Genomic DNA, 23,552 nt, shown 5'->3' with positions numbered 1-23,552 from the left:
AATTAGATGAATCAGAAACAAATTCATGTTTAATCATGGAGACTATGTCAAGTTTCTCTATGGGAAGCTGAATATCAAGATGGTGAGGTTCTACACCATGCATAGTTAATAAACGAGAGGCAATGAGACCTCCACAAATTCCGCCCTTCTCACGGTTAGTAGCAAGTCTATAGGCTATCAAAGCACCCAAATTGTAGGTCTTATTACCTTGCAATGCAGCAGCTAGAAAAGCTAAATCCTGGATAGATAATTTACTTGCATTCTTTCTAGCAAGAACGCACTTAGTAATGAAATAAGCAAAGTAGCGAATAGCTGGGAGTTGAATGCTACTGATTTTACCACCATCCTCTGAGAAACTTCTTCCATGACAAATCATCTCGAAGAGGTTCAAGAGCTCTTGTGGCGATCCCCTTATCTTCTCGCATGATCCCCATTGCGGCACTCTAATTGCTGCACAAAAATCATCGAATGGCAAGTTGACAGTTTTATTATAAATTTTGTACCGAACCATGAGGTTAGATTGCGACCAATTGAACTTAAAATCCTGCACAACAGACATAGTCAATTTTGCATATTGACATGGTTCTCCGTCAACAAAATCATCCAACCCTGCATGAGAAATTAGATTCTGAACATCTCCCAAGATTCCTGCACTTCTCATGAAATCTGTGCACGGGTAGTAAGAGGGGTATACTCCCTCTTCGCGGTTAACTCTCATGACTTGTTACACCTCCAATTCTTGTTGGTTTAGTTGATGCCTATTCCACTCCATTTTCTGAAATTTTTCAACAAACATTATAAAATTTGATTTGGTGACATATAATTGAGGGAACTACCATAGGAACTTGCTAGAGTACTAATCATGCATCAAAACTAGTTTCTATAACTTAGAACAAGCATGCAAGCTCACTAAACATGTTACCTACATCAGCAAAATATTCAAGATATACTCAACCAAACAAAATTCTACTTGGATAATCGGAGGAGTCACATACCGGAGAGCAAATGTGCCAAATTTCAGACAGAAATCTGGGCTGAGCAAAGAGATCGAGAAATCTTGAGCTCTTGAGCAGAAACACGAGTGAGAGAAATCTGGTGCGAGTTTTTTCGGGAGAGAGAAGAGAGAGGGAGGAAGAGATAATGTAGTGGGGCAAGGGGAAGCCCACACGCCAGGGTGGCGCGCCCCCCTTCCAGGCCGCGCCAGCCTGTGGGGTGCCACCCTGGGGTGCCCCACTGGTCATCCCCAGGTGCTCCCAGGTGCGTCTTCGAAAAATAGGACCAACGGTATAATTTTTGTGAATTTTTGAAAACTTTGAAAAATACACATTTCTGGGTATTAAATTTATTATTACTGGGCAGAAAAAGATTTTTGAAATTCCCAATTGACTAAAGAACTTTGCAAAACAAAAGTGCTACAGCAAGTGACAAGGTATCAACTTGTCAATGCCTATGGATTGTAGGCTAGGGTTTAGTTGGAAGTAGAGGGTAAGTAGATCTCGAAGGTTTCAGCCGAAAAGTACTCGACGATTATGAAAACTAGGGTTTGTAGACAATGATTCGATTCTTTCTTCGTCCCTCGACTCCCCTTTATATAGGAGGTGGAGCCGAGGGATTCGTGCTATACAAGTTACGCAGTCCGGGACGGTTTCTAACTCATCCCGCCGGATTACGGATAACACTTCCTATTACAACTCTTGACTTTCCTTGATATATCTTGGGCTCCCGAATCTTCTTATTCTTCGGGTAGTGGGCCTTCAAGAAACCCCGGGTACTATCTTCGGCAGGCCCATTTGGGATGCCTATGTCGTAGCCCCCGAGATTTTGCTTGAATCGTAGAGTCAGGGAAAATCTCCACTGTTTATTTTTATTCAAAAGCTTTAACCTTTTTATACTTCTTCATATAAAATTCTATATTGTACAGGGATAATGGTAGTTGGGGCTAGTTCATCTGACGGATCAGTAACTAGTTAACTGCTCTGGTGGCAATCCGCAAAAGCCTACTTCAAGATCACGTCCCTGGACATGATCTCGGGATACTGGTGTAAACGTCGACAGGTGCCGCTTAAGGTCTTACCATTCTGTCGAGTCCCGACCAAATTTATCGGGTACCTAACGCGTCCGTTAGGATTTTTCTTCGTATCCGTTGATACGGATAAAAGCAACAGAGCGCAGTCTTTGGCGATGCCACGCCCGGCGGAACGGATCTGGGGTCTTACCTTCGCAAATTTGCGGCATTCGAAATTGATCGCAACTTTGGCGTTCCGAGAATATATTGTCGAGTGCTTTTCCGGCTGTTGGAATGGCACATTTTATCGAGTCAATTTTGACTTATATTGTTCTTCCCGATGGGAGTATATGTAGAGTTAATTATAACTCGAAATATACTCTCTTGCTTTTCTATCTTTTATTTTTGAACTTCATCGGGTACGCGAACAGCGTTCCCGATGGGAGTAGCCCCCGAGGCTACAGCCAAGAACTTGTGCTTGGTTGTAGGCTCAACATTTTAGTCCACCTTGTCACTATATTGTTATTATGTCCCAATATGATCTTCTCTTTATCTCTCGGGTGCGCGAACAGCGCTCCCGATGGGAGTAGCCCCCGAGGCTACAGCCAAGGACTTGTGCTTGGTTGTAGGCTCCCACAATTTCTATATTGCCATACTCGAAATTTTACTTTTTATCGAAGTAGCCCCCGAGCGTTTGGGCAAAAACTTGTATTTGATCAAAGGCTCCCGAGGTATTTAATAATTCCTCCTGTCGCCAATCTTCTTTTGTTTTTCTTGTCGACATGCTTCCCTTAATCAAATTGCTTCATCTCTTGGTGATAGTCGTGATTTTTCTGCCTTGTGGGTCCATTGTTTCCACCATGTTGACACGTCGTGCAAGTGGGGGACACACGTCCTCCGCTTTTTCCGGCGCACGTACGATAACGCCTATCTCGCAAGAAAATACCTTTTTACCCTTGTATCTAGAAGATCTTTTTTCACCACACGATTTCTTCATCCAACGGCGCACTGCTTCACCCGATTCTTATATAAACCTTTCTTCAACCTCCGTTCGCTCCCTCGCTTGCGCCGCTCATCTGTTCCTCTTCGCAAAAGCTTCCCCTGCGCCCAACTCTCTCTGATCTTCCGCACTCACGAGCATTGCTCTGCCCATTGCCGTTGATGCCACCGCGCACGCGACTCACTCGCCACAAGCACTCCGGAATCCAAGATGGCCGCCGAGGATCTTGAGTGGGAGAGATCCAAAATCTCCAACCAAGACACCAACATGCTGAAGAGGCTTGGCCTCATGAAGAAGGAGGACGCCATCCGCTTTCCCAGCCGAAGAAAGCTACCCCAAGCCTCCAATGGAGTACCGGGTTAGTTTTGTTGATCACCTCATCCGCGGCCTTTCGGCCCCAATTCACGATTTCCTCCGCGGCCTTCTTTTCGTTTATGGGATTCAACCGCACCCGCTTGACCCCCAATTCCATCCTTCACATTTCTATTTTCATCACACTTTGCGAATGCTTCCTCGGAATCCCTCCCAATTGGGCTCGTGGAAACGCATTTTCTCGCCTCCGCCGCAATGGCTCCCACAACGTCACTTATAACATAGGTGGCGTTGTTATCTCGTGTTCGTACCGATGTCGATTATTTCGACGTCAAATTTCCTGATTCTCGTCCAAGGATGGCGAAAAAAGTGGCTCTACATTCACGAAGAAAGCGCCAACTCCGTTGAACACAACATAATTCCTTTCGACGGAAGTGCCGTAATCCAGCGCCGCCGCTCCCGGGATGCCGAAGCTTCCGAGGAAGAGAAAAAGGCGACGAGGCACTCATGTCTCGTATTCATCGCCTTCAAAACACTCGAGGCAAAGAGCTGTCTCGGTGTTCAAATCACCGCCTACTTCCTTAGGATTAGAGTGCAGCCTCTTCGTGCTCGCAAAAATCCCCTTTGGACGTACTCCGGCGAAAACGACCCCAACAGCAATCTCCAAGTGATCTTTCCTCAAAGGACTTGGAGAAGTTGATTCGAAGACTTTCTCGCCTGGGCAAGGACCCTATTCCTTCCTCTTGTCGCGTGGAACCATACAGCTCCGCCAATCCACTCCCCGAGGTATTTTGTCTTCCCGAATTTTTATCTTGTTCCGCACTTTCTCTGCATGTCATTGTATTGGCATCTCTTTAATTTTCCTTTTGTCACTATTTTTACGTAACCATCCTACTATGACTTCCCTTCCTCCTCTTCCTGAGGGTGGAGAAGTCGAAGAACAGGCTATCATTGCCGAAGATACTCAAGGTTCTTCTATTCCCGAAAGTGAAGTCGCGGGTTCTCACAAATCTGCGGCTTCCCGTGAAAAAGAAATTGAGTCTGAAGCCGCTGAGTCGACGCAATCCCTTCCTCCTGCTGTTTCTCCAAGGAACAAAAGGAAAAGGAATGATGCCGAGGATTCTGGCACCTCTAAGGCTGAAGAAGTTGTTCCTTCTCATCCGAAGGCAGCTTATGATCCTTATATTGAATCCCTCGTCAGCTCGTAAGTCGTCTTTAGTGCTCCCTATTTTTGTACTCGAAATATTTATCTTGTCTTGCTTTTTATGCTGCCGATTTTTAATCAACAGTGATGACGAGGAAGAAGTACCAACTACTGACGTGGCTCCTCGGACAAGCACGTCACGTACCGTACTTGCCTCGTACACGCTAGTTGAAGGAGAAGAAAACTCGCCTCCTCAACAAAACGTCGTCACCACTACTCCAAAGCATCAAGCCCCCTTGCTCCTTCACAAAAAGGACAAGGGTTGAAAAAATTGTTGAACCCGCCCCTCGCTGGGCGCTCGTCGACTCTGCTCTTAGATGATGTAAGCTTGTCGACCTCTATATTTTCCTTATTTTGTTTTTTTTTTTTTTTTTTTACGCCTTCTCTCTTTTTCATGCCGATGTTTCTCTTGCTGTGTTCACCTTGAATAGCCCATGATCAAAGAGCTTCTCCGCATCTACCGTGAATATGCTAACAGAGCCGAAGGTAACGACCTTTAAACTTGCCGTTTTTCCCTTGACTTTTTGCTCCTGTTGCTTGTCGCGATTTTTGATCTTTCTTCTCTCTTTTTTTTATATCTCGACAGAGAAACTTGCAGAGGCCAACGAACGTGCCGACGTACTTGCTCAAAAACTTGAGCAAAGTGAAGCGGCTCGCAAGAAAGCCGAACTCGCTGCTAGCAAAGCCAAGGCCGAAGCTGATGAAGCCAAGGCGAACGCTGCTGGTGTCGAGGAACTGCAGAAAAAACTTGAGGATGCTACATCCGCCTTAGACGAGCACAAAGCTGCGCAAGCTTCTCGTGAAGAAGGAATCCTCAAGCGCCCGAAAACTCAAAGTCGCCGCACTTTCAGTAATTTTGCTGATCCCTTCTATTTTTATGAGAATCGTTGTTTCTTGTTTTTTGACTAATGCTTTGTTTACTTGACAGCCCAAACAAACCAGGATTTTGATCTGACGAATCCTGTCGATGACCCGCTCCTTGACGCACTTTCCTATCTGGAGCTTCATGGGTCCGAGATTCGTGAAGGTGTGTCGAATGCTAACGCAAGTATTGTCGGCATTGTTCCCCTACTTCTTCCCGAAGAAAGAGGAGCCTCGCGACTTTCCTTAACCTTGCCAAGATGTTCAACTCATCGGAAGACCTTGGACCGAAGATGCGCCAAGAAAATATGAAGGTTGCCGTTGAGAACACCTGTCGCTTTGGTTGCCGACTAGCCACCGTACTATCGACTCGGATGAAAGTTGGCGACACCGAACGTATAGAGCAATCAAGGTGGAAGTCGCCGATCAAGGCAGCCAAGCCCAACACAAAGAAGATCTTGGCCTATCTCGGGATTAAACCAACGTCGACTCCTAGCTCGTCAAGGCCGGAGGTCTAGTTGCATGCCTCTGTTTTTCTTTCTATTTCTTTTGCTCTTGTCGCCAAAGTAGTCATTTGGCGACACGTACTTCCTTAGCTTCACTGTAATGCCCTTGCAATTATTCCAAGAGATTAATGAAAACTCTATCTTTGCTTGTTGTTTGATGTTGTCTTGTTTAAATTTCAGTTGATATTTGATAACTATACTCCATCTTCCGCTCCTTCCAATGTTTCGCCTTCTTCTTCTCGCGCGAGGAGAGCTTTTGCTGATACCGCACCTGCCGACGATACCTTGTCGCAAGAACTCGGATGAACTTCGACAAAGCAACTTCAGCATGCGAAGAAACAAACACTTGTGATGATGGAGCAATCTCGTAAGTCATCCGAAGCCGAAAAGTTGCTCTTCAAGCCAGCCTCGCGAGGCCGTGGCTGCTAAGGAAATTGCCGCTTCCGAGGCCGAAAAGGCGACTACTCGAGAAAATTTCATGCTCGAATTAATGAATGAAGCCGAGGCGGATATGTCGGGTATGCTTGTTTTATCCTCCGATATCTTTCATCTTCATGCTATGTCTCTTAAAGGTTTCCACTTCGTTGTTTTGATAGGTTCCTTTACCGATGCCGTCGCCGAGGAAGAGAGGGTAAATGCTAGGACGAACCTCCTTGTTAACCTTTCCCCGGACCATGGTTCTTTGTTTTGGGCTACCCCGTAGAGGACCCGCCAAATTGTCGATTTCAAGATCGCACCTCTCAAACTCGCGATTTTCTTGACTTCTGTACCAAGACCTTGTCCATGGTTTACAACTCCATGTTTCCTCGGAACGTCCAACCAAAAACTCTTCCTCGAATTGATGGAAAGATTCAAGGATGCTCGCAGTATCCATGATTTTGTCAAAGCTCAACTGGTAGCTGGCGCCAGATTTGCTCTTATCATGCTCCAGATCTGCCACTCAAATCTTGACCTTACCCAAGTTGTCGCGAAAGTTCATCAAAAGGTAAAGCGCCGAAGAGTTGGTGTCGACCGAATTAACACGAAGGTTTCGCCTATAGCCGAGGAAATGATTGAAGACCTTCTTCGGATGGATGCCGACTTTTTTGCCGACGGTCATTATGCTGACTTTCTTGGCGCTGCTCCCGAAGAAGGCAGAATTACTCTTGATGACATATTGAATCAAGACTAGTTTTCTCTTGTAGATATTTCTTCTTTGGAACCCATGACTATGATTATATTGTAAAGCAATCACTATATTTCTATGTTTGTCTAGCCCCCGAGTGTTTCGGTGACTCTTTACTGTATTTGTATATTTGCGAGGTTTTGAACCAAGGCATTTATATATTTATGGCGAATATGAGCCCCCAAGCTTCTTCATTGAGTGCTATTTTGTACTTTTATTGACTCACGAGGTATTTTAATACCAAGGCAAGGTTTTTTCTTTTTTGATGAACTATATTGAAGTTCGTCGGAACGAAGACTTTAAACATGTCGATAAAGAGAAAGATATATTGACACTATCTTTATTATATTGCAGCACCGCGAGCCCGCCTCATTAAAAACCTTTCCCGGCCCCACTCGGTGCCCCGAAAAAGGAAAAGAGTGCGTCTGAAAACTCGCGGGCGTTTCAGTACATTGAAGTTTCATAAGGACTGTATTTCAGCTCTAGGCATAGAAACGCCTGAGTTGCGCCACGTTCCAAGGGTTTTGCTCCTCCACCCCTGTCTGTATACTCCTTTATTCTGTATACTCCTCCTCCGATTACTTCTGTGACGATGTAAGGGCCAAGCCATTGTGACTCGAGTTTTTCATGACTTTTTTGCGTGAGCCGAAGAACTAGGTCTCCCACCTGAAAAGACCTCGGCCGCAAACGTCGACTGTGGTAGTTTTTCAAGTCCTGTTGGTATTTGGTTACCCTTGATAGTACTTCGTCTCGAGCTTCGTCGAGTGCGTCGACGTCGTCCTCCAACGCTGCCGTAGAAGTTTCTTCATTATATTCAGTGACTCTGGGGGAGTCGTGCTCTATTTCTGTTGGCAGTACTGCCTCTGCTCCATGGACTAGAAAAAACGGGGTCTCCTGTGTCGCCGTATTTGGTGTTGTTCGGATGCTCCACAACACACTTGGTAGTTCTTCTGGCCAGGTATGCCGAGCTTTTTCCAAAGGGTCCTAACATGCGTTTCTTGATGCCGTTGCAAATGATGCCATTGGCTTTCTCGACTTGCCCATTGGTTTGAGGATGTGCAACTGATGCAAAATGCAGCTTGATACCTACTTCCTTGCAATAATCTTTGAATTCGTTGGATGTGAAGTTACTGCCATTGTCTGTGACGATGCTGTGGGGTACTCCAAATCAAGACGAGGCCTTTTACGAATTTTACCGCAGATGTCTCCGTCCGGTGAATTTATCGGCTTCGCTTCTATCCACTTTGTAAATTTGTCGACAGCCTACTAGCATATACTCCTTTCCTCCTGGCCAGGATTTGTGTAGCTTGCCTACCATATCAAGTCCCCATTGGGCAAAGGGCCATGACAATGGTATTGGTGCTAGTTCTGCTGCTGGAGAGTGGGGTTTTGCGGCAAACCTTTGACACGCGTCGCAAGTTCTTACTATTTCCTTAGCGTCCTCGATTGCTGTCAACCAGTAGAATCCTGCCCGAAAGACCTTGGCGGCAATAGCTCGACTACTCGCGTGGTGGCCACATATTCCTTCGAGTACGTCCTTCAGAATTATTCTTCCTTCTTCGGGTGTAACACACCTTTGCAAGATGCCTGAAATACTTCGCTTATACAATTCTCCTTTGACCACCGTGAAAGCTTTGGAGCGTCGAATTACTCGCCTTGCCTCAACTGGATCGTCGGGTATTTCTTTCCTGAGGATGTATGATATGTACGGCTGCATCCACGGTATTCGTATCACCATGACCAGGTCCCGATCTTCTTCTTCTTCCTCTTGCTTTTCCTTGGTAGCCCCCGAGGGTTTCTTCTCCTTCTTTTTGATTTTGTCGACTTGGTGGATCTCTCTCGTTATCTCTTCCTGCAATCACACTCGCGGGACTGCAAGGCATTGCGATCCGATGTTTGCAAGAACGTCGGCTTCGTCGTTGCTCAATCTACTAATATGATTTACTTCGCATCCATCGAACAACTTCTCGAGCTCGTTGTACACCTCCTTGTATGCCATCATGCTATCATTGACTGGCGACACATTGGTTCATAACTTGCTGAGCCACCAACCGTGAGTCGCCAAAAATTTTTAATCGAGTTGCGCCGCAGTGCTTTCGCCATCTTCATCCCGTGTATGAGAGCCTCATATTCTCGCTTCATTGTTAGATGCGTTAGGGAACGTCATCCGAAGGATGTACTTCAACTTGTCGCCTTCAGTGATATGAGTACTACTCCCGCGCCAGCCTCCTTCTAGTCTTTTGGACCCGTCAAAGTTCATGGTCCAGGTTCTCGACAAATCTGAGGTCCCGTATTTTGCAACTCCATCCACTCGCGATGAAGTCCGGCAAGTATTTGCGACTTTATTGCTTTTCTTTTTTCATACGTGATGTCCCGAGGGGAAAGTTCTATTCCCCGCAGGGAGACACGACCCGTAGCTTCCGGGTTGTTCAAGATATTTGACAAGGGAGCTTCATTGACCACTATGATCGGATGTGCCGAAAAATAGTGGCGCAATTTTCGTGCCGCCGTGAACACTCCATATGCTATCTTTTGGTACCGAGGATACCTTTGTTTTGAGGGCGATAAAACTTCGCTAACGAAGTATACCGGCCTCTCGCACGCCGTGGAGTTTTCCTTCTTCTCCCCTTTCAACAACTAGCACCGTGCTCACCACTTGGGGCGTGGCTGCGATATACAGCAGAGAGGTTCCTTTCTTTTGGCGCCACCAAAATTGGTGGTGTCAAGATTGTGCGCTTCAAATCCTCGAAAACTCGTCGGCTTCTTCGTTCCACCGGAATTTATCTCCTTGCTTTATCGTAGCGTAGAATGGTAACGCTTTTTCTCCCAGCCTAGCGACGAATCTGCTCAAAGCCGCGACTCGCCCCGTTAGCCGTTGTATCTCCTTCAACTTTGTTGGCTTCCTCATTGTTACGATAGCTTGTATTTTGTCGGGATTTGCTTCAATCCCTCTTGCCGAGACTAGAAACCCCGTAAGTTCTCCCGTTGGGACGCCAAAGGAACACTTCGTCGGGTTCGACTTCAGCAGTAATTTGTCGAGGTTATCAAAAGTTTCTTTGAGATCCTCGATCAGTGTTGTCCCCTTTTTTGACGTTATGACGACATCGTCGATGTATACTTGTACGTTTTTTCCGATCTGTGTCGCCAAACACTTCTGCATCATTCTCTGATATGTTGCTCCCGCATTTTTTAGACCGAAGGGCATTGTTCTGTAGCAAAACACGCCGTAAGGTGTAATAAACGCGGTCTTTACTTCATCTTCTTCTTTCAATCTGATCTGGTTATAACCAGAATATGCATCCAGGAAGGAAAGACGTTCACATCCAGCCGTGGAGTCGATAATTTGATCGATCCTCAGGAGGGGAAAGTGATCCTTTGGACAATGTTTATTGAGACACGTAAAGTCGACGCACATGCGAAGGACCTTAGTGTTTTTCTTCTAGCACCAAAGACTGGGTTTGCTACCCATGTGGCTTCGTGAATATCTCTTTGATAAAACCAGCTTCTCGTAGTCGATTAATCTCTGATAAAGATGGCTTTGCGGTTTGGTTCCGAGAAACGCCGCAAAGGTTGTTTGATTGGTCTCGCTCATCGGATCCAAGTTTAGGTGGTGCTCGGCAAGTTCCCCGGGTACTCCCGGCATGTCACCTGGACACCATGCGAAGATTTTCCAGCTCTCACGGAGGAACTCGACGAGCGCGCTTTCCTATGCGATATCCATGTCGTTTGCGATAGATGTCGTCTTTTTCGGTCCTGTCGGTGAATCTGCACTTCTTTTGAATTTTTCTCGCATCGAAAGTTGATTCTTTGTTTGGCCTTCCAACGTCCGGTAGTACGTCGTAATCAGCTCATGCTTTTTGACGCCAAGTACTCAGCTTGCATCCCGAAAGTTTCTCGACAGCCTGGTGAAAATCCTTGTCGCATTTATCGGCTAAGGCAAAGCTTCCTTTGACCGTGATTGGTCCCTTTGGCCCGTGCAACCTCCACAACAGGTATGTATAGTGTGGCACCGCCATAAATCTAGCATATGCTGGTCGTCCCAACAGTAGCGTGGTATTGTGACGGAAAATCTACGACTTCAAATTCGAGCTTCTCGATTCTATAATTTTTGCGGGTCCCAAACCGAACGTCGAGATTGATCTTCCCCAATGGATAACTTGGTTTCTCCGTGTGATGCCGTGGAACCTTGTGTCTCGTTGGTTTCAAGTTTGCTAAGGATATGTTCATCTTCCTCAATGTATCTCGCATACATAAGGTTTAAGCTACCGCCGCCGTCTATGAACACTCGAGAGACATCAAATCCCGCGATAACCGCCGGCGCAATAAGTGCCGACCGCCCCGGTCGAGGAACTTGCCGCGGATGATCCGCTATTGTGAAGCCGATATCTTGTCCCGACCAATTAAGGTACTCAACCGTTGGTGGAGGCATTTTCTCTGCCATAAACACTCGTCGTGAGATTACTTTCTCGAGCTCTATTGGACGGCCTTCCCTTCGAATCATCGACACCGCTCCATTGGAGTTAGGATCAACATAAGGTGGTGGTGCAGGTGCCGCCGCTATTCCTGAGCCGATGCCGATTGTCGTCTCGTGATCGCGGAGGAGGCGGCAAGTGAATCTCGCTTCTAGGTTCTCGAGGATTTCTCCGTGCTGCCCGCGTTAGCGTTTCTCGCATACCGCAACATTGCTCGAAAATTTCGACAGTCTTTTCGCAAGTGCCCCGACCGTCTTTTACCGTTGTCGTCGAGGAAAAAGTGCATCTGGCACGGTCCATTCATCATCTCTTCAGGGGACACGAAAGGTCTTGGGAACCTAGGCCCACTATTTTGCCTCGCCGCGTGAATCATCCCCGTTATCACCTCGCCGTTCATTGCTTCTCCGGTAATCATCTCTCGTTGCTTCCTCCCGTATTTGTCCGAAAACCTGCCGAAATTTGTCCCGGAGCGTCGTAGTTCTGGTACTGCCGAGGAAATCTTCGCCTCGGTTGATAGTTTCGACCACGGTCCTCCTCTGGCGACCTGTGCCGTTTGTTGTGGACAGCGTCTTCTCCATCTGCCCATTTATTTGCTATCTCCATTAACGCGGATACCGTCTTTGGATTGGTCCTTCCCAAATCCTCGACAAAATCTCCACGCCCGACTCCTCGCGACAAACGCATCTATCGCTCTCTCGTCGATATATTTTCTGCTGAATTTTTGATGATATTCCACCTTTGGATGTACTTTCTCATTGGCTCATCTGGCTTTTGTCGACATGCTCTCAATTCCTCTAACGACGCGGGTTTTTTGCACGTGGATCTGAAGTTCTTGACGAACACGTACTCGAAACTTTCCCAGCTGTCGATAGATCCTGGAGTGAGTTTCTTTATCCACGATCGTGCGGCTCCACTCAAATGCACCCGAATGCTTTGCATGGCTGTTGCCCTGGTTCCTCCCGTGAGCTTCACTCGTCTCCCGCATAGTCGACTAGCCAATCCTCCGGATCTTGAAGGCCGTCGAACTTTTTGAAATTGTTCGGGTAGCTTGAATCCCGAAGGGACTCGAGTTTTTCGGACTCTCCTCGTGAAGCATGGCAAGCCGCACATATCTTCGTCGTTAAGCTCCGGAGATTGCCGATGATCCCTTCTGCTTTGTCGTGCTCGTCGACTCTTGCTTGTGCCGCCGTATCTCTTGCTCCACTTGGCCCTTCGTGGGCTGCCGCCGTTGCCGCCGCAGGTCGTGGACTATTTTGCCTTGCCGTTCCTTCCGGGAGGCGTTGAAACGAACGCCGTCCCCATAGCTCCAACTCCTGCTATCGCCATATTGTATAGTGTTTCCCTTGGATCACCTGGAGGTGGTTTAGACGCGAGGATAAAAGCTTGTGTCGCCATATACCCAGCTTCTGGTGTCTTAGGGATAATGTTTCCTCTTGTGTCTATCGACATAAAGGACATGTCGAGGTTTTGAACCAAGTGCTCTCTTTCGCTTCGGGTATGTGTTGTAACCTTGATCTTCCTCTCGTTCCGAGCCTCCCGTGGCTATCACCCGAAGTTCTAGATTGTCGACTCAGATCTGCCCTTCTCCCGCTCGGATGCGTAAGCTGCTTCCTTTCTCCTATTCAACTCAGCTCGTCTCGTTTTTCCACTTCCTCGCAGCTCGTGCGAGCCTATATTGATATGCTTGCAATTCTTCTCGGTGTGGCTGTGGTAGCCATTGGTTCCGTGCCGTTCATAGCTCTCGCGGCTCGTCCCACGCTGCTTGTGAAAGTTGAACTCTATCTCGCAGCTCCGGCCCGACGTATTTGTTGCCCGTGCCTTGTCGCAGATTGGAGGGATCGACGTATGGATTTCCCGTACTATCGAAAGCCTCGTATGTCTCCTCTTGATCTTCAATGGCGTAAATCTGATGATACTTTGTACTCAGATCTACGTTGGGTTTGGTGACATCATCGTTGAGATTGATGAAGACCTTGCCCACTCGTGATAGATTTGTCGATGAAGTCGTAATCGTCGACATCGCTTGAGCCGTCGCTTATCTATGAGTCCGCAGATGACTCAAACGACATGTCGTTGAAGATCTTGGCGAGTTTCTCTCTTGTTCTCGTGCTGATGTAGCGTGTCGCCGAAGTTTCTTCTTCTCCTGACTCGGTTGACGACGCATAGCTTGAAAAATCGGAATCGACCTTCGACGATCCCGACGAAATCGGAACCTCGACACGATACGATCCTTCCTTCTCGACGCGAAAGTGAAACCTTCCGAACGGCATCTCCATGGGCTCCGCCAGATACGCATATGCATCCAAACGGGAGGGTGGGTGAGGAACAAAATCGACAAGACCAGCAGCGATCGGTTTACCTCGATCCATTGTGTTGCTTGCGGTTGACGATGTCGAAGATCTTGAGCGTGCCATCGAGATCAGATCCTTACGCCTCTAGTTCCCACAGACGGCGCCAATTGACAAGGTATCAACTTGTCAATGCCTATGGATTGTAGGCTAGGGTTTAGTTGGAAGTAGAGGGTAAGTAGATCTCGAAGGTTTCAACTGAAAAGTACTCGACGATTATGAAAACTAGGGTTTGTAGACAATGATTCGATTCTTTCTTCGTCCTCGACTCCCCTTTATATAGGAGGTGGAGCCGAGGGATTCGTGCTATACAAGTTACGTAGTCCGGGACGGTTTCTAACTCATCCCGCCGTGATTACGTATAACACTTCCTATTACAACTCTTGACTTTCCTTGATATATCTTGGGCTCCCGAATCTTCTTATTCTTCGGGTAGTGGGCCTTCAGTAAACCCCGGGTACTATCTTCGGCAGGCCCATTTGGGATGCCTATGTCAGCAAGTAGAACAAGTGGAGGAAGAATGAAATGTTGTTTACCTCCTCTATGCATATAAAAAGTGTTTGTTAACAAGGTTGATCAAGTATTGCCACCAAATAAATTTTACATAGCATAAGAAGAAATAAACCTCAAATCAATCATGTTACCTTGAATTGTATTGATATGGATCCAATCATAAGATTTTGATATCCTTCTTTAGGCTCATATATAGGACAGTCAATAGCTCCAATTTTGATAGTTCTCACATTAGAAATTGTATTAACTCCACATACTTTATCAATCCTCTTGGGGAAATAAACGGTATGCTCCTTGTCATCGACATTGAAAGTAAATTTTCCTTTATTGCAATCAAAAACAGCCCCTACGGTGTTAAGAAAAGGTCTCCCAAGAATAATAGACATATTATCATCTTCAGGCATTTCCAACACAACAAAATCAGTTAATATCAAGCAGTTATTAGTAACTTGAACAGGAACATCCTCACATATACCAACAGGAATAGCAAGTAGATTTATCACCCATTTGCAAAGATATATCAAGAGGTATCAACTTATCTAAATAAAGTCTCTTGTAAAGAGAAAAAGGCATAACACTAACACCGGCTCCCAAATCACATAGAGCAGTTCTAACATAGTTATTCTTAATAGAACAAGGAATAGTCGGTATACCTGGGTCGCCCAACTTCTTTGGAACTTTGCCATTGAAAGAGTAATTAGCAAGCATAGTGGAAATCTCCTCATTAGGAATTTTCCTTTTGTTAGAGACAATATCTTTCATATACTTTGAATAAGGAGGCAATTTAATAGCATCAGCCAAAGGGATTTGCAAGAATAAAGGTTTCATCCAATCGCAAAATTTATTATAATGTTCTTCTTCCTTTGATTTTAGTTTTTTAGCAGGAAAAGGCATTTGCTTTTGTACCCAAGGTTCTCTTTCATTACCATGTTTCTTAGCAATAAAATCTTCTTTACTATACTTTTTATTTTTAGCATGCTTCTCAGGTTCATCTTCAACTTCTTCTTTATCAGAAGCATCATTCTTATCATTATCCTTATCATGTTCATTACCACTTTCAGTTTCAGCATCAGAAATAGAAATACTGTTAGGATCATTAACAGGTTCAGAGGATTCTAAAACATTTTTATGTTTCTTCTTCTTTTTCTTAGAAGGAGCACTAGTTTCAATTCGTTGAGAATCTTGTTCAACTCTTTTGGAATGCCCCTCGAGATATAGAGGATCCTGGGTAGAGACACCGCCTCTAGTTGTTACTTCATAAGCATGTTTCTCTTTAGAATTATTTTTTAACAAGTCATTTTGCACTTTAGTGAGTTGATCAATTTGAGTTTGAACCATTTGAAAATGTTTAACAAGCATCTTAACATCATTGGAGGTTCTCTCCACAATATCATGCAAATTGCTAATAGCTTGAGAATTTTCCATTAGATGATTCTCTACTCTCATATTAAAATTTTCTTGCTTAACAATGTAATTATCAAACTCATCTAAGCATTGAGCAGGAGGTTTTGAATACGGAGTATCTTCCCTAGTAAAGCGTTGAAGAGAGTTTACCTCAATCATGGATGAAGGGGGAATTATCTCACATATATCTTCTATGGGAGGTAGATTTTTCACATCTTCGGATTTAATACCTTTATCCTTAAGAGACTTCTTGGCTTCTCTCATATCTTCATCATTTAATTTAATTAAACCCCTCTTCTTCAATATCGGCGTCGGAGTTGGTTCAGGTGTAGTCCAATCATCATGATTCCGGCCTATTTTAGCCAATAATTCTTCAGCTTCTTCCGGAGTTATTTTCCTGAAAACACAACCAGCACAACTATCCAAATATGCTCTAGACTCAACGGTTAGTCCACTATAAAATATATCAAGTAAATCATGCTTTTCCAAATCATGTCCAGGTCGAGCTCTGATAAGAGAGCAAAATCTTGCCCATGCTTCAGGCAATTTCTCTCCATCTTCCTGGTCAAAGCTATAAATTTTCTATAAAGCAGCATGTTGAGCACTAGCAGGAAAGTATTTCCGAAAAAAAAACATCAAGCAAATCACCTGAACTATTAATAGAACCAGGAGGAAAACTATTATACCAAGTTTTAGCATCATCCTTTAATGAGAAAGGAAAAATTTTAGCAACAAAATAAGTACGCAACTTGACATCATCAGAAAACAAGCTACTCATAGAAGAAAGTTCATTCATATGTTCTACAGCACTTTCTTTTTCAGTACCACAAAAGGGTGTTTTCTCAACAATAGCTATATGAGATAGATCAACAGAAAAATCATAATCTTTATCCTTAATGCATATAGGAGATGTGCCAAATTTAGGATCAGGAGACAGCTTATATCTAACAGTATGTTGTGCGAGAAACTTTTTAATTTTTCTTGCATCAGTAATAGCATTGCATTTATCAATAAAATCATCATTAAGCTCTACATAATCCTCATCAGGATCATCACTAGAATAATCAACAGACTCAGGTGAATTAACAGGTGTAGCAGCATTAGGAGTTTCAGTATTTTCAATTTGTCTAGACCTAGCAATTGTAGCATCTAGAAAAGATCTCAATGAACCACTATCATCAAGCACAGCAGAAACATCATCAATATTATGAGAATTTTCAGATTCAGTGTAAGTACCAAAGCAAGTGAAGCTTGTGGTGGTGAAACAAGTTGACTTATCACAGATGGTGAATCAAGAGCAGCAGAGGTACTCAGAGTTGTACATTTTCTTGTAGTGGATGGTAATATGGCGACTTTAGGATCGCGAGATTTACCCATGATGGATAATTTGCAGCGAACAATATCAATCCAAGTGAACTTCCAAATAAAGCTATGCTCCCCGGCAACGGCGCCGTAAAATAGTCTTGATAACCCACAAGTATAGGGGATCGCAACAGTCTTCGCGGGAAGTAAAACCCAATTTATTGATTCGACACAAGGGGAGACAAAGAATACTTGAAAGCCTTAACAAAGCAGAGTTGTCAATTCAGCCGCACTGGAAACAGACTTGCTCGCAAGAGTTTATCAAGTAGGTAACAGCTTTATAGCAGTAGCAGTAGTGAAATAACAGCAGCAGAGCAACAAAGACAGCAGTAGTGATTACAGTAAACAGCAGGATTAAAATACTGTAGGCACAGGGATGGATGACGGGCGTTGCATGGATGAGAGAAACTCATGTAAAAATCAAAGCAGGGCATTTGCAGATCATAATAAAACGGTGTCCAAGTACTAAGCAATCCATAGGCATATGTTCCGTATATAGTCGTACGTGCTCGCAATGAGAAACTTGCACAACATCTTTTGTCCTACCAGCCGGTGGCAGCCGGGCCTCTAGGGAATCTACTGGATATTAAGGTACTCCTTTTAATAATGTACCGGAGCAAAGCATTAACACTCCATGAACACATGTGATCCTCACATCACCGCCTTCCCCTCCGGTTGTCCCGATTTTCATCACTTCGGGGCCTCGGGTTCCGGACAGCGACATGTGTATACAACTTGCAGGTAAGATCATAAAACAATGCATATCATCATGAAACAATAACATGTTCAGATTTGAGATCATGGCACTCGGGCCCTAGCGACAAGCATTAAGCATAACAAGTTGCAACAATATCATCAAAGTACCAATGACGGACACTAGGCACTATGCCCTAACAATCTTATGCTATTACATGACCAATCTCATCCAATCCCTACCATCCCCTTCAGCCTACAGTGGGGGAATTACTCACACATGGATGGGGGAAACATTGCTGGTCGATGGAGAGGCGTCGGTGGTGATGATGGCGATGATCTCCTCCAATTCCCCGTCCCGGCGGAGTGCCAGAACGGAGTTTTTGGTCCCGAGACGGAGTTCCGCGATGTGGCGGCGTTCTGGAGAGTAGATACGTTTTGGACGTATCACCGAGAAGAGCTTCAACAAGAGAAGAAGGGGTCCGTGTATGCGATGACCAAGATGGCGTCCCCGGATCGCCCGTCCTTAGCCATGCACGTGGTGGCCTTCGATCTACCGGCGGCAGTACAACCGTTGGTGGAGAGAGGAGAGAGAAGGTAGAGGAGAAGGCGAGTGAGAACGGGCGAGAGTGGGAGGGGAGAGTGCGCGGTGAGGGGAATTATGGATCGCCTTCTCGAGGAGTTGTGGCGTCTCCCGATCTTCCCGACGCGTGCAACATCTGCCCCCTCACGCTCGGCAGCACCTGGCTGCGGAAAAACGGCCGAAACATGTGTTCTCGACGGGCTAGGTTTTCCCTGCATCTGGGATGCTTTGAGAACCATGCTATGCATAAAAAATTTTCCTTGTGGGCTACCAAACGGCCGTTTTGGCCTAAATCATGCGAGCCAGTCCATTGTTGGCAACCAATCAGACACCAATAATATGCGGGTGCTTTGAAGTAGCAGACGATATCCAAGTATACAGAACTTCACACTTTCATAGCATGCATTCAGAGAAAAGCATGTAAAACTGGCAGCCAATGATGCACAATTGAACTCGTCTATTCTTGGTGCACCTACACGAGAACAAAGAGCCCACGCACTGTCTCTCGCGCCGACATGACGGCTGACGTCCTGGCCTCCTCGCCCGCATGGCGCCACACCATGCTCGGTAGGCCCGCCGACATCCTGATGCCAACGGGTATAGATGCAAGCGGTCCACTATTAGGGTACCCTTTACCCTCTTTGGCACAAAAATTGAACTAACTTGATGATGTCATGGACAAAAGTTAGTTCATTGTTTGGACTAAAGTGGGTAGACGGTACCCTAATGATGGACCACTTGCATAACTACCGATGGGGCGGTAGGACGCCATCAAGAGCTCACTATGGGGAAGTGGAGAGCTACATCACGAACCACAACGAATCTGCGTCGTCGATGCTGGACCGGTTCGCGTCCATGGGCACTAGAGTTTTACTGAAACTATATTTAGATGTCGATCTTGACGCAAAATCTCATTTCCGTGTAGCTCATGCCAATGCTTATTTCATATAGAAGTGATAAAAATAGTTATCAATATAGTAAAACATTTCTTAAATTTTACTAGAAGTAATTAAGATAAAAATATGCATCACTTGTGATTCAGTGCTAGCTCCTCTTACCCCCAACTAGAGGTTGATAGCATTTGCAATATCTGTGGAAGGGAAGAAGAAAGCAGCTATCATGCTGCAGTGGTCTGTACTAAAGCTCGAGCTCTAAGACAGAAAATGTGGAATGTCTGGAGTCTACCTGAGGAATATGAATTTAGGTACACAGGTCCTGACTGGCTTTTGATCTTTCTTTCCAATGCGTCCAAGGAGTCACATCCTTTGATCCTGATGCTTCTATGGAGAGCATGGCACCTTCGTAACAATATCATTCATGAAGATGGTAAGTGTACAGTAGAAGCTTCAGCCATTTTCCTTCAAAACTATTTGGACACTCTGAATTGTGTTGGCTCTGGAGAGTCTAGTAAAGGAAAAAAGTTTGCAAGCTTCTTGTGCTTTGCAGGACCATGTGCATCGGAATGAGGGCCACTTTCCTTGTTGGTCGCCGCCTGAAGTCGGGAGACTAAAGATGAATGTCGATGCTTCTTTCATAAAGGAGTCGAATGATGGATTCATGGGAGTGGTGATTAGAGATCACTTGGGTACTGTCTTATGCTCTATGGCGCAAAAACTGAATAAATGTGCTGACGGGGAGGAAGCAGAAGCTCTGGCTCTTCTCCATGGGCTTCGTCTCTGTGTGCAACATGGTTTCAGTCCAGAGGTGGTGGAGACAGACTGTGCTGCTGTTTATGCGGCAGTGAATGGTCCAGCTCAGAACTTGTCTATTCTTTGTGCCGTTTACAGTGAGATTGCCAGTATTAGGGGATCATCTTTCCTTTTTACCTTGTCTCAAGTGGAAAGAGAGTGTAATTCTGTAGCGCATGAGTTAGGTAAATGCTGTAGAGTCTAGGGAGGGAACTGTTGGCATCTGGTTTAACTTTGTTCCAAATCAGATCAGTCCCTTTGTGTTGAACGATTGTAACCAGCTCATGCATGAATGAAATCTCTTTTGACGTCAAAAAAAAAAGAACTTAGACATTAGAGCATCTTCAACGTACAAAAAAGACCCCACGCTAAAACCTACTCCGTACTTTCTTTGGCCGTGGGATAGAAATCAGCGCTCCAGTAGGTGATGTAAAACCGATCACACGGTAAAAGATTCAACACGTGGGATAACTCGCTACCGAGCACGGTATATTTGGCACGTTTGCTCCAGCGCGGCAAACCGAGACGACGCGTGCAAAAGCCAACCGCTGAGCTGAATCATCTCCTGCATGCACGCTTTCGACCTTCCTCGCAACGGCGCAGGCGATCTATTGGTGATGAACGGCCACTCCGCCCCCCCCCCCCCCCCACCCACCCACCCAATTCCAACTATGCCACCCCTCCCGCCAACACTGATGGACTTCTCCTGCCGGCACCGATGAATTTCTCCCGTCACTGTCGTGGAAAACCCTAGCGTTGGGCTAGTGCGCAACCTATTCATCGCACACCGTCCGAATGCGGCGGCCGGAATCGCTGTGTGAACACCAGCAGAAACAGCTAGGAAAACCGCCACGACGCGCTCGTCGTCTGCTGTTGTGCCGGCGGCCACGGCAGGCTAGAAAAAGCCACCAGTAGCAAACAATTCTAAGGTTACCGCTGCGGCGGCTGCTACTGCGGTGGCCTCCAAATTCCAGTCGCCCCACAGACGCCATCGGCGCTAGAATCTGGCACGTCATCCGCTGCGCCCAACCTGCTCGATGAAACGATGGCAAGGTAAAACAAAAACCCTTCATCTTTGTGTTGTCTTTAAGGTAGATGAATAGAAATTGAATTTGATTATTTCCATGCGAGGTAAGGTTGATGATGAAACATATTTGTCATACATGAATGTTGGGTCCAACTAACTCACAAGAGTATGTGTCTCAACAATATGCATCGCATGCAAACGATGATGAATTTGAAGTGGATGACGGCGGTGAGGGTTTGGTCGATGCACCAAAGAGAAGGTCGAGTAACTACAACGCGGAAGAAGACGTTTTGCTTTGTAGAACATGTTGCAAGGTGGGCTTCGATCTGGCCACCGGCATGGACCAAACAAAAGAGACCTATTGGACTAGAATTAAGGAGTTGTATGATAAAAGTTGCAACAGTGGATGTGAGCGAACCGATAGATCTCTTTGTTCTCGTTGGTACACTATAAATACATGTTATTCAAAGTGGTCGGTGGTGTTGGCGTCGGTTGGCAAAAATGATAAAGATAGGGTAATTCAACTCTTTTGTGAATATATGTTTTGTTCCATGTGCATACTTATTTGTTCTCCATGTCTTATTTGTTCTCCCTTTTTGTTAATGTAGGTGGACAATTACCCAAAAATTGTCCAAAGAAAATCTGAAGAAGAACAAGAAGGGCAAGATGGTTATAGAGAAGTGATTTGCCTTGCACCATTGCTGGGCGGAGCTAAAAATGAAGAGAAATGGAGGAACCCTGATGGCCTAGAAGTGCCAAAGAAAGCAATGAGGGCAACTATGGAAGGTGTCATTGGAGTGGACGATGAATCTTCAATTGAAGAAACTCCTAACTCGGTTGCCAATCAACAAGACACATGGGAAACAAACAAGCAAAAGCTAAAAGAAAGAAGACCGGGGATGATGACCTCAAAAACACTATGGAGACTATTTCGCAAGCAAGAATGGAAGCAGTCGAGGAGAGGAGGTTGGGGCCGAGGAGAAGAAAGTTTCCATTGAGAAAAATCTCTTTTTCATGGACACATCCAACCTCTATGAAAAACAAACAACCTTATACATGATCAAGTCTTGGCACAAAAATGGATGATGAGAGGAATGGGAGCACCAGTTGGTGGCTATGGAGGCATGGATTTTACGGCAGGAATGGGAGCGCTAGTGGTGGCTATGGAGTTACGATGGGATCGGGCTAAAAAATGATGATCCAAGCGACCAAGCGGGAGCGTTGACTAACTTGGAAGGCAAGAAGACACGTACCCTAGGGGCCCGGATCCTACATTGACGGTTAACGACGAGTTCAGTCCGATTCACTGCAATAAAACAGCCGACTTGTAATAATGAGTATTCCTCCCGGATAGCATATCGGAATCTTGAAGTCCCCGGTCAATATAAGCAGAGGAAGCACTGCGTTGATGCACCGCACGGCAAGCGATCCAGTCGAGGAGGTCAAGTAAGGTCAAGTAGTACAGGAAGATTACTATCTGACCAAGCATGGGCGAGGATCAGCAGCGGTTTCGCTCCCTCTGCCGCTGGGCCTTGGTTCTCGAGAGCGGTAAGAGCATCTCCACTCGTCTCCCCCACGAGACCCTCGAACGACGTTTTTTTCATCCGGACGGCGTAATTTGGCTCAGTCGCGTCCCCGGTTCCTCGTTTTCGTCCGGATTTGGGCCTAAATTCATCCGGCGATCCCACGCCATCCCCGGCCCCCCGGGGAGCGCTCGGGGAGTCCGGACGAAACGAAAGCGCGGGAAACACCGAGGAAACTTCCCGCGCGTCCGGTGGCACCAACTTGTCGGCGAGAGAAACCGATCGTCGTCCTCATCGCATCGTCTTCCGCGCGCGTAAAAGCCTGCCGCCGGTCTGCCTTCGCCGGCCACGCGGCGAGTTAATGTCGCCGTCTTCCGCGCCCGCCTCGTCTTCCGCGCCCACTAAAGGCTGCCGCCGGTCAGCTCGCCGCGGACGCGTCGCATTCCACGCGTCATTAATCACCCGCGCCACCGCGCCTATATACGCCGGCGCCGCCGCCGCGAGGCGCACCCCGTGCTCCACTCTCCCTCCACTCTCCCTCTACTCTCCCGATGGCGTTCTACGACGACGACGGCGCAGCCGACAACGGCTTCCCCCGCCGGTCGCTCCACGCGTGGGAGGGGCACCTCCTCCACCAGGCGGGGTACCCCTGCCCGCCGGACACGAGGCCTCCCGGCGGCGGGTGGCGGCTTAGTGCTGGCGGAGTACCAATCCCGCCGCCGCCTCGGGCCACGCCTCGACGTCGCCATCGAGGAGGCGCGGATGACCTTGACGGACGAGGAGCGCGCCGAGCCACGCCACCACCCCGACAACTACACGGCGTGGAACTCGTACTTCCCGCGGCGGCGGGAGCGGGAGCTCGCTCCTACGACGGCCCGCCGCCTCC

Source organism: Lolium rigidum, chromosome 7 (assembly GCF_022539505.1).
Source record: "Lolium rigidum isolate FL_2022 chromosome 7, APGP_CSIRO_Lrig_0.1, whole genome shotgun sequence".
Lineage (NCBI taxonomy): Eukaryota > Viridiplantae > Streptophyta > Magnoliopsida > Poales > Poaceae > Lolium > Lolium rigidum.
The sequence above is the reverse complement of the archived record's forward strand: the minus strand, read 5'-3'. Positions refer to the sequence as shown.